General features: G+C 37.7%; 1 protein-coding gene and 1 long non-coding RNA gene across 3 annotated transcripts in view; both read left to right on the forward strand.

The window, feature by feature from the left end:
• The window catches only part of PLCL1 (phospholipase C like 1 (inactive)), a 338334-nt gene that overhangs the window by 155796 nt on the left and 171008 nt on the right, over window positions 1-11530 (forward strand). The window lies entirely within an intron of this gene.
• The window catches only part of LOC306656963, a 174101-nt gene that overhangs the window by 140251 nt on the left and 22320 nt on the right, over window positions 1-11530 (forward strand). The window contains exon 2 of the long non-coding RNA XR_013762681.1: window positions 10378-11488. This is a non-coding gene — a long non-coding RNA (uncharacterized lncRNA). The remainder of the gene's footprint in view (window positions 1-10377; window positions 11489-11530) is intronic.

Below are 11530 nucleotides of genomic sequence, written 5' to 3' on the forward strand. Positions count from 1 at the left end.
AAATAATATTTTATTAACATTTACATAAATAATTTAGTAAACAATCATATGACATTTGATCTTTGTATGGAAATAGTTTGGGGACAAGGTTTCATCACTGAGAAAACATTGAAAGAATAAGATGCATCTTTTGTAATACTGTGGATAATTGGACATTCTTCAAATTATTGTTCTTTTCTGGATTATGTATTAGTGATCCTGCCATTTCCAAGGTTAATAGAAAATTGTAGACCATTTGGTTTCTGGATGAGAATATGATTTATCGGATAAGGTTGTATTTGATGAGAAGTACTATAGGTTATCTTTTATATCAAATATGCTCTCTTTGATTATTGACATGATAGGATGTGTCTTATACAATATATAGCAAGTCAATAGATATTTTATAAGATGTAAATTGTCTTCTTCTGAAGTTTAAACTACGGAACTCATCTACTTAGGCAGATACTTGATAATTTGGCTTCTTTTTCATGAAGTATTCTTGGGAAAGTGACATCTACTGGATTTATATTCTTTGAGATTCTAATAATTTCTAAACTCTACAATGTATAAAATATTTTCAGATACAGTTAGTAATTCTCTAAATGTTCAGTGAAGCATACAAGAGGAAGGGCAGATTCTTAACAAAACAGTCTCTCAATAACAATACAGATACTGCATAGGAAATTGAAAGTGTTCTTGATTTAATGGTTTTCCCAACATTTCTTGGTCCACTGGAGATTTTTCAGAACATAGTGTGTTAGTCATTATACATTATTCCCACTGCTCCTTTTCTGAAATTAGAATGATCTGGATGATCTGGTGGCTGGCTGAGAGATGGCTGTTTTATAAACTCAAAACAAGTGGTCTAAAAAACAGTTTACACAGAATTGCCCTCAAAATTCACATGCAAGTTTGGTATACATTGTAATATGCATTTTTTGCAGAGTGCAAGCAGTGACAGTTTATACTCTCTAATAGGGATGAGATATCTGGTTCTGCAAGGCTAGCTTCTTAGTTAATCAGCTGGGATTGTTCTCCAGACATGTGAGATAGTTCCAGAAAATACCATTCATGGATGATTCTCCATGGTGCCTAAAGTAATTTTGCTCTCCCTTGGATTTCCTCAGCTTTTATCTGTCCTTTGCTGAGGGCTATGTTGTAGCTCTAGCTTTCTACTTCTTTATCTCCCTTCTTGCTCTTACGGTAATCATGGGTGTTGTCTAGCAAATATTTCTAGCTCTCAACTTTCTGGGCGGGTGATAAGATTGCATACCCGTTATTTTTGGCTCCATGACTTGCTTTAACCAATGAAACGTGGGCAGAAGTGATGCACGTCATTATTGGGTGGGCACACTTAATAGCCAGGCCTCAACTCCTGTTTTTCCTTCCTATTAACTGTGATGGTATGTTGAAATGGAACTGAGTCCCTGCATGACTGTGATGATCAGTACTCCCTTCCAATCTGTAAAGTACCTATAACTTACCCAGACATAAATTTTTGATGCTTTAAGCCCTGAAACATGGGGACCGTGTGTACACAGCATAACCCAGTCTATTATGACATATATATCATACCTTTACCAACCACATGAGGCTTTTGAGCCCTTGAAGTTTGGCTACTTCTAAACATGGGAAATACACACTGAGTTTTAAATATTTAGTATGATGGGTATGTAAATGTATCTCAATAATTTTGAATGGTGATTATATGTTGAAATGATGATATTTCAGACATATATTGGGGTAAATAAATATAATATTAAATTAATTTCACCTGTTCTTTTTACATTTTAAAAAATTACACATGGCTTACATTATCTTTCTATGGTTCAGTACAGCACTGAACTGGGATCTTTTTAAGACGGGCTCTGTTGGTTACATCCTTGTTTTCCCACAACATTTAAGTGTCTGGGATGTGGAATATCTTAAGTAACTGTAAGTTTAATTAGTAAACTGTGTCTCCATTCATGTTTAGTTTAACATTTAAAAAGTAATGCGGTCCTCAACATGAAGCTTATTGTATTATTATGTGTAGCAATCCCTTCTTTTAGGTCCTTTAGCTGAAGAATATCTTTTAAATCTTTTTTTAAAAAATCAAAAGATTGAATGTTATGTTTCTATGTTAACAGTTTTAAAATGTTATACACAGCAAAAATTCTGGGGTTAAGGCCACAAATACTTGCCCTGATCATATTTTTAGTGAGGTTACTCTGTATGATTAACATTTTCTTGTCTTTGTAAAAATAACCAAGAAACCACTATTTTTTCAACCATATCTATGACCTGTATTTTTTTTCCAATAAATACATTATTTATTTATTTATTTGTTAAATACATTATTTATTAAATTTATCTTGCCCTTTGCATGAGGCTACAAATCAAAGGGAACCAAGAAAAAGAAAAAGAAAAAGAAAAAGTATGTGTTACTTCTGCAGCTCAGGTGTGGGGACAGCCCCCCACGGTGAGGAGGCAGGGCTTTCAGTTTCTGGATGAGTTAGACAGAATGTAAAATAGGCAGTGAAAGGAGCCCAGGAAAGGAACAACATGTCTTTATAGAACAAAGGGTAGGGAAACACGAACTACCAGATATTCTAGAAAACACGCAATTGGCTAAGGAAAGCACTTAATGGATTATAGCGATTGGTATAGGCGTGTATAACCCAGAGGGAACGATGGAAAGGTGCATACTGGGCTGTTTCATTGGCTAAAGAGGGGCAAGCAGGGTGCACAGGGGAAGGTGGAGATAGATGCCCATGTCAAAAAGTCTGTAGAACGAGCAAGGACTTGGTTACAGACTAATTTATATGCTATTCCATTTGCATAAAAATCCCATACACATATGTACACAGAAAGACTTAAGTCAAGGTGGTTACCAGAATAGCAGTAGTGATTCTTCTCTGAATGGTGGCTGAATTTCAGGTGTTTTTAATTTTTTTTCCAAATGAGCATTTATCACTTATATACTCAGTAAATAATCTAGTTTTTTTTTTTTTTTTTTCAGTGCTGGGGATTGAACCCAGGGCCTTGTGTTTGCAAAGCAAGCACTCTACCAACTGAGCTATATCATCCCCAGCCCTAGCATTTTTGTATTTATGAGTAACATCAGGACAAAGTTTAAGAACCCAGCCATCCGAAAGTTGTCTATATTGTTTGTGTTTTATTTAAGGTATATTAAATAGAACTGTCACATTTTTGTAAATAAAAAAAGTACTCAGAAATATAGTAAGTCAACGTATTCATTTTCAGTTATTAGTGACTATTTTAAATGTACATATTTACAAGGCTGTTAGGTTTCTCACTGCATTAGGCTCTGGTTAATTTTCTACCAAGGGAAATAGCTGGTTCAGTTTATGGAGGCATCTTATCTGAAAGTCAACGCTTCTTCACAAAGAAAAAAATGCTTTTGTAAGATTATAGTGGATTTGGGAATTATGCCTTGAGGGCACATGCTGAGTGATGTGTTTTTGAGCAGGCTGCCAAGTTTTTTTCAAAGAAAGGCAAGTACAGAGTTTGTTTTGCAATATCTGGAAAACTTGGAACTCTAATTTCTTGGAAAATCTTTCCAAGATAAAGTCAGAGTGAAGGCATTTTACCTCAAAAGTTATAAGTAGCAAGAGAAAGGTCAAAGTGAAATGGAACTTGTGAGATGAGAAAAAGAGGGTCCCCTCTACCTCAAGAGATTGTCCCTTGTTGAATTCAGTCACAAGTCTGACAGGTTAATTTCATTGAGCCTCCTGAGCTAGGGCAAAATAAAAAAAATAATCCTTCACCATTAATTCACTTTTCTTTAAAAATGGGTTAAAGAAAAGATGTTATGTGTTTCCAAACATCCTGAATTGCTGGGGAATCTTGAGCAAATCATTTAGTTTTTCTCATTTATCTAATCTGGAGAGTGATGATTATAAGAACTGCTATGGTGTTTCCTAGGTTTTATTTTTTAAGAGTAAAATACAAACTATTATTTTTTACCTTCTTACATACTCTTTGACACTTATCAAGCCTTAATTCTTATATGGTTTAAAAGCATTGTGGGTGACTTTACTGAGAACTATGACCTCTCCCGAAGTCCCTTCAGGTTCTCTACACAAGGAAGCCTTTGCAAGGCTGTCACAGGGCTCTGGTGATTGACAGGAAGAATCCAGGTGATACAGGTTTAGGTCTGCCTCCATCTGATGGCTAAACCTAGCAGGAAACTCAGTAGGTATTCTCCCCATGGCCCTGAAGGCTTCCTTTGCCCTCAAGTGTTCTTGGAGTTCCCCTGCTGCTGGTGATTCTGCCTGAATGAGGTGGGAGGTTTGCTCAGGTTCTTCAGGAAGCACATTCTGGGTCTTGTCAGGTGAGCTCCTGCAGTGCATGGAGGTGTGAACTATGAAGCTGTAGAAGGATTCAGGTACATTTTACTCTGAGAAACTCTACCTCTAGCTGGCAGGAGCCACTGAGGCTGATTTTTTAGGAACTTTTGAATTGAAGTTGAATTCTGAATGACAATTGAGATCTGACTGTTCCAAGTAGGATGATACTTTAAGCCTGCCTGATATGTTTACCGTACTCCAGTTGAAAAATTGTGTATGATTTATTCATTGATTCTGTGTTCTTTGAGTATTTACTATATGCCATCTTGGTGAGGATAAGAATGAAAAAAAATTATGACAGGGTAATGCAATAGAGGAAGACTAGGTACTAATCAAGATTGCGAGGGCCTCATTGAAGAGGTAACATTCCCCCTTAGTGACAAGAAGGAGCCAGTCATGAAGAGGTCTGGTGTCAAGATATCCCAGGTGGGGGACAAGCAAGAGAAAGGTAGGGATGAGATTCACATGTTCAAGAAATAAAGAAGGCCAGTCTAGCCAGAGTGAGTGAGTGAGGAGGAGTAGACTGAAGAGCTAAGGTCAGTAAAGTGGGCAGGTGGGAGGTCAGGTGAGTCTTATGAAGCCCTGGGGGAAAGTTTGAATTTTATTGTAAGAGCAACTAACCATTGGCACATAATCTGATTTGTGGCTTTCATGGTTCCTCTGGATGGTCAAAGGATATGGAAAACTTTTAGGGGGTTCATAAATCCGGTAATTCAGGTGAGAAATAATGGTGACAAGCTAGCATCACCATTAATTGAGGAGAGAAATGTCATAGCTCTGGACCATATTTTAGAGTAGAGTCCAGAGGTCTTGCTGATGGATGCTTATAGGATAAAAGAACAAGCGTGAATCAAGGAGGATTCCTATGTTTTGGGTTTGATAACTGCATGGAGGGTGATGTCATTTACTGCAGAGGGGGACATATAGGGAGGAGTTGATTTGGAGGCATAGCAATTGATCTTTCTGATTTTACAATTTTTAGTTTGAGTTGCCTTTAAGTATTGAAGGGGAGATGTCAGAAAGGCAGCTGGAACCTCAATGGAAAGGACTGGGCCTGGTGATTTAAATTTGGCATGAACCTGCTATGAATTGTGAAAAGATGAATAACTGTAAACCACTCCTGTATTTTATCTTGAACATGTGCTGTTCTGTGGGGGTAAATTCTCCTTTATGATATGGTAATTATTGCCTACTACTTAGACTTTTGTAGTAGTTGATTATCAGGCAATTAGAATAACCACATCACTTTTATCTGATAATTAGAGCTAATTTGCAAGTACTGATAATAGGCTGACTCACTGAATAAATAAAATACAGAGCACAAAGTTTGTCTCATCAACTGTCTATGGGAAGTTTCTCCTCAGATCTCTTGAGATTCAGGGCTGATGAATTAGTGCAGATTTTAATTTGGCATGGTCCCTCTTTTTTGTTGCTAATGGCATTATGTACATTGGAGGAGTGCTATTATTGTCCCTCCACTCACCGTCATCTGAGCTGCACCATCACATCCTATTTGCACTGGCTGCCCCGGAAGCTTGGAAACTGGGTACACTATGCAGTGTCTCTTCACTTCATTGAATATCCACTGAATGCTTGTTACAGTGCCAGTTGTTTTGCATAGATTACCTCTAAAATTTATTAAGATCCTTGTAATGGAGGTATTTTTATTTCCATCAGAATGATGAGGAAACAAAAACTTGTGGCCACATGGCTAGTTTATGACAGAGTCAGGACCCAGATCTAGGTCTGCATTCTACAATTTTTATTCCATCAGACTGCTCAACTACCCAAATTCCCTGTAGTTTATTCTCTGATCCATGTTTTCTCTTATCAGCCTTTTTATGTTATTCCAGTCGGATATGAAGTTGCCCACCATCTCCATATATCTTTTTAAAAGTAATTCCCTGAGGTTCTCATGTACACCCTCTCTTGCATCTGCTGTCCGTGCATTTCAGCCCCATCCTCCCCTCTCACACCTACCTTCTCCCCAGCCATGACCCTACTACACTCTACTACCACAGAACTTACACGGACCTCGCATTCTTAACTTCTCCCCTAAAATTTCCTTATATACTCGCCAAAGCTCAGTCTTGGCTTTACTTTAAGTTATAGGTTCCTAAGCCAAATTTGTCACCAGTGGTTACTTCTTCCACTTTGTCTGGCTCTCAGAGTGAGGAACAGGGGCCAGCAAATTTCCTGCTTCCCACCATCGCATCCAGATCATTGTTTTTTCTTTGTCTCTGAGGAACTTGTTTTTGAATGGTATTCTATCTCTGTGTACCACACTTTTCTCATCTTATATCCCACTCACATCTGTTCACTTCTCACCCTATAAACAGTCCATATTTACTGATTCCCTATTTTTTCTTGTTTTCTGACATCTCCAGGAACCTGAAAACTTATGTGTGTTCTAACCCCTAACCTTGGAGAGGTTCGTCCTCTGAACCTTAAGGAAGCTTGTTCCTAGGATACTACTGCTCTTTATGGGCACAGCTACCCTCAGACCTGCTTCACATTTGAAACTGCCTTCTCAACTGAAATGACCTCAGATGAGAACATGTTTTGGTTTTATCTCTTCATAGTCTTCCCTCCTATTGAATCTTGGCTTTTATTTTCACTTTACCAGGTCCTTGTCCCATCTATTGCCTTGACTTGACACATGGGTCTCACCTGCCTCCCTGTCCATATTGACCTTTTGGCCCACCATTTATACTGTGTTCTTACTAGCTTCATGGATTTTGGGTTCTGGTTCCCATATCCTATTTTACTTGTTCTTTACATCTCTAATTCTGGATATCAGATCCTGATTCCTCTATCCCTGCTCTCACATTACTGGGAACAACACCACCAAGAACAACAATAACAACAAAGTCATAAACCCGAGTTTTTTTTAACAGGAAACTTCATTAGAACATTTTAGGATATAGCTCAAAGTCCTTTGGTTGATTAATTCAGTGATCCAATAACACCTTCAAAGACCTGGAATTTTTCCATCCCTCTACCCCTCATCTTTCATTGTCTTTATTAGTTCAGTCTCTGATTAGTTACTATCTCGGTTGCAGGGCAGCAGCTATAGTTCCAGGAGACACGTAGACAAGACTCAGCAGAAAAATTGGCCTCCTTGGTTACAACCTAATACTCCCAAACCTTTTTTAGGCTCCAGTGCAATCTCATTGATAATTAGCTTCCAGTTGTGTTTCTCACCAGATCTGTCTTTTCCAATTCCATTTGCATGAAGCCCTACCTACTTATTTCTTCTCTTGCTTCAAGTTTCTTTATATCTGTTCCTATTGCCCCATCCCTACTCTCCCCCAACAATTGATCACCTCACTCTCATTCTCTTCACTTCACCTACCAATGCCAGCTTACGTCCTGAAGAATAGTGGTAAGCATGTTACTTTTCTGTTCAACCCACCTCTAGTGCCTAGCACTACATTTCCAATTGTAATTTCCACTATTGTTATACATGTAGCCCTGGGTCAATCAAACTAGAAATTCCTGGTTGTTCCTTTAATGCTCCCTGGATTCCTCCATCTCTTGTTCCCTTTTGAGGAGGACTTCTGCTCAACTCTGCAAATGAAATTATTGCACTCTTATAGGTCTAACTCCAATGTCACTTCTTTGAAAAACTTTCCTTATCTCGCTCATTCCCAGCATGAAATTATAGTCTTTTCTGATTTTGAAGTAGATTATCTTAGATCCTTTTTTACTTTGATTATTTTTTATGTATATCACTATTGATTGCTCTATCATCCTAGTTTTCATATTTTCCACTAATATGAACAGTTCTTCAAGTTCTTGGTGTTTGGTTATTTTAGTTGTTGTTTAGACTTGTTTTTGATTTTTTTCCTTTTTTCCTGACCTATGATCATCCCCAAGCTAATAGTATCGTATGTACTTAGAGGACATCCGGCTTCTGGGGTCCTCTGGGACTCTACATAATTTTGCCTGGAGAAAAACCAAATGCTGTAACTAAAATTGTTCCTCTGGGCATTTAGTTCAATTTATATGTGGTTGTTTATGTCTTTTAGGTTTTAATACAGTACTTTAGTAAGAAATATGGCAAAAACAATTTAAGCAAGTATTCCCAAATTAATATTGAGGTACTCAGTTTTCCTAAAATAATTGTTCACTATGTCACAAAATATTGTTGAATCTCTCTTTAAAATGCCTCTGAACTTTATCCCCTTCTCTCCATCCTTCCTGCTATTCTCCCATTTCTGACCCTCACCCCTACCCTGCCACCAGCTTCATCTCACTGCTCCCTGTGGCAGAATTTTCTCCATCCAGTGCAAATCTAGTGATGCCACTTCTTCACTTAAACATATTTTTCTGCTTCCATATTGCTGCCAGAATTGAAGTCCAACTTCAGTTGTGAGACCTCCCAGGCCCTTTTGATTCGGATCTCAGTTGCCTTCCCAGGTTCATCTCATGCTGCTTAACTTAACTGTGCCTCCTGTCCCCACTGAAAACCTCAGTGTTTTCATGACTCCCAGAAAAGCCCATGTGATTCTGAGGCCTGAAATATCCTGTTCATTTATTTTCTTGGCCAAGTCTCATTGATCATTTAAGATCAGCTCAAGTATCACCCTATTTGTGGTGCCTTTCTCAACCTCCTTTTCTGTATCCCTATACCATTCATTCATCCATTCATTCAAATCCATGTAGTCAAAAATGTTGGGGATTCAATGACAGACAAATGGTAGGCCCTGAACTAAAAGGGGTACTCAGAAAATGTATAAGAAAATGACAATACGAAGGAATGGAGAAGATCAAATTTGAGAGACTTGTGCCTTAAAATAAGAATGAGGAAGCAGTGCCTGATTAGATTTGGGGGAATGCAGAAAGTATAACACAATAGAGTAGGCCATAGATTTCTGCCTTGAGTGACACAGTAGGCATGTGGGTGGACATCCATGGAGGTAGGAATAAAAGAATGGATGTGGCCAGGTGTGAGATGTAATGATTTTAGTTTTGAGGTGCTCTAAGATATATGGAGTGGATATTTCCAGCACACAGTGGGATAATGGATTAAGAGCTCAGGAGAAGAGGACAAGGTTTTGATAAATTTCTGGGAGATTCTAACAAGAAAATAGCGGTTGATGTCAGAGAGATTTCTGAACTTACCAGGTATTATTTAACCTTTTTTTGTTTCCATATCATACTGGAACATAATTATCTGTTGATATGCCTTACTTCTCCCACAAGGACACATACTTGTTAATTCACCCTGTATCCTCACTCACTATCACATTACTTTACACATAAAAATTTCATTTCAAGTGAGAGAATGAATATATGAGTTCATTCAGCCATGTCTTAATATGGCTCAGAGAAGAATGAAATTAATTCTTTTAATAAATAATTTATTGAGCACCTTCTATGTATTGGGTATTGTCCTGGAGACTGGAAATACAGCAGCAAAAAAGACAGTGGGGGAGCAATAGTAAAGTAAATATACAAGACAATATCAGATAATAAAAATGACAATAGCTAGTACTGTAGAGTTCTTATTATATGTCAGGTCCTGTTTTCAGCATTAGCATAGATTTTAAAATTTAGTCCTCACAAAATCCTAAAAGGTAGGTGGTGATAGATTCTCAGGGCAATTAAACAGGATTATATAGTGGCAAGTGACTCAGGGTCAGGCATTGGCTAGAATGTCAGCGAACACTATCTGAAGTTAAATATGAATGGAATTGTAAAGGAGGCAGCCTTGCCGTCTGCGCATAGTACAAGTAAACTTAAATTCCCCTCCTCCTTCTTTTAAAATGTCATAAAAGAATTTTCTTTCTGGGTGCACTGGCGCACACCTGTAATCCCAGTGGCTTGGGAGGCTGAGGCGGTAGGATTGGGAATTCAAGGCCAGCCTCAGCAAAAGCGAGGCACTAAGCAATTCAGTGAGACCCTGTCTCTAAATAAAATACAAAATAGGGCTGGGGATGTGGCTCAGTGGTCGAGTGCAATCGACTCGACTCGGGGGTGAGTTCAATCCCCGGTACTCCCCACTGCCCTGCCAAAAAAAAAAAAAAAAAAAAAAGAGTTTTCTTAAACATTATAAAGTGCATTCAAATATACCACATCTCAATCTATTTATAATCAATTAAACCAAAAGTAGTTGATTATAGAATCTCGGGTTAGGGCAAAAGACCTTTCAATGTAAGGCAAAAGACATTTACTTACCTCTTGGTGGACATAGATTGGGGAATTATACCTCATTTTTAATCATTAATGTGTAGTAAAGATTGTGAAGAAAATTATGTGAAAACAAATATAAAGGAGTGACTTAGAGTCAAAGGTAAATTAAATTTGGGAACATTAACATAAACATAAATATTATAAAGGTTAATTGCTTTATGTCCTTACCTTCTTGCAGTTAGTTCTTCATAGGAAAGGTTCTTAAGAACAAGTAACTATAAGCCATTCCTTACATTCATTTATCCCTCATGTATATAGGTAGTTTGCAGGTAAATCCTATTGACATAAGGTTTACTTCTTTGTGGTCCATTTAGGGGAATTATGAAGGCTGGTAGTTGGATTTTTGTTTTTTCCCACCTTTTTTGTTGGCTCATTATAGTTGTACATATTGATGGGATTTGTTCTTACATATTTGTACATGCACACAATATACAATATAATTTAGCCAGTATTCCTCCCCAGCATTTCCCTCCCTCCTTTCCTGCCTCCCATCCCTTGGTCCTTTTCCTCTACTGATCTCCCTTTGATTTTTAGGAGCACCCCCCAACCCACCTTCCTTATCCTTTTCCTCTCTAGTTTCTGCATGTGAGAGAAAACATACTACCCTTAAGCCTTCTTGTGTGACTTATTTTGCTTAACATGATGGTCTCTAGGTCCATTTTTCTGCAAATGCCATAATTTCATTTTTCTTTGTGACCGAATAAAACTCCACTGTTTATATACATACACCACATTTTCTTTACACATTCATCCATTAATGGACATCTAGGCTGGTTCCATAGTTTGGCTATTATGAATTGTGCTGCTATAAACATGGGTTTATAGTATGTATCATTGTAGTAAGATGACTTTAACTCTTCAGAATAAATACCAAGGAGTGATATAGCTGGGTCAAATTTTTACTTTTTATTTCCCTCTTGTTCTTAGATAGAGTTTGTTTCATTTTGTTTTGGTTTGTGGTACTGGGGGTTGAACCCAGGGCCTTGCATATGTTAGAC

This window comes from Sciurus vulgaris, assembly GCF_902686455.1.
Source record: "Sciurus vulgaris genome assembly, chromosome: 3".
NCBI lineage: Eukaryota > Metazoa > Chordata > Mammalia > Rodentia > Sciuridae > Sciurus > Sciurus vulgaris.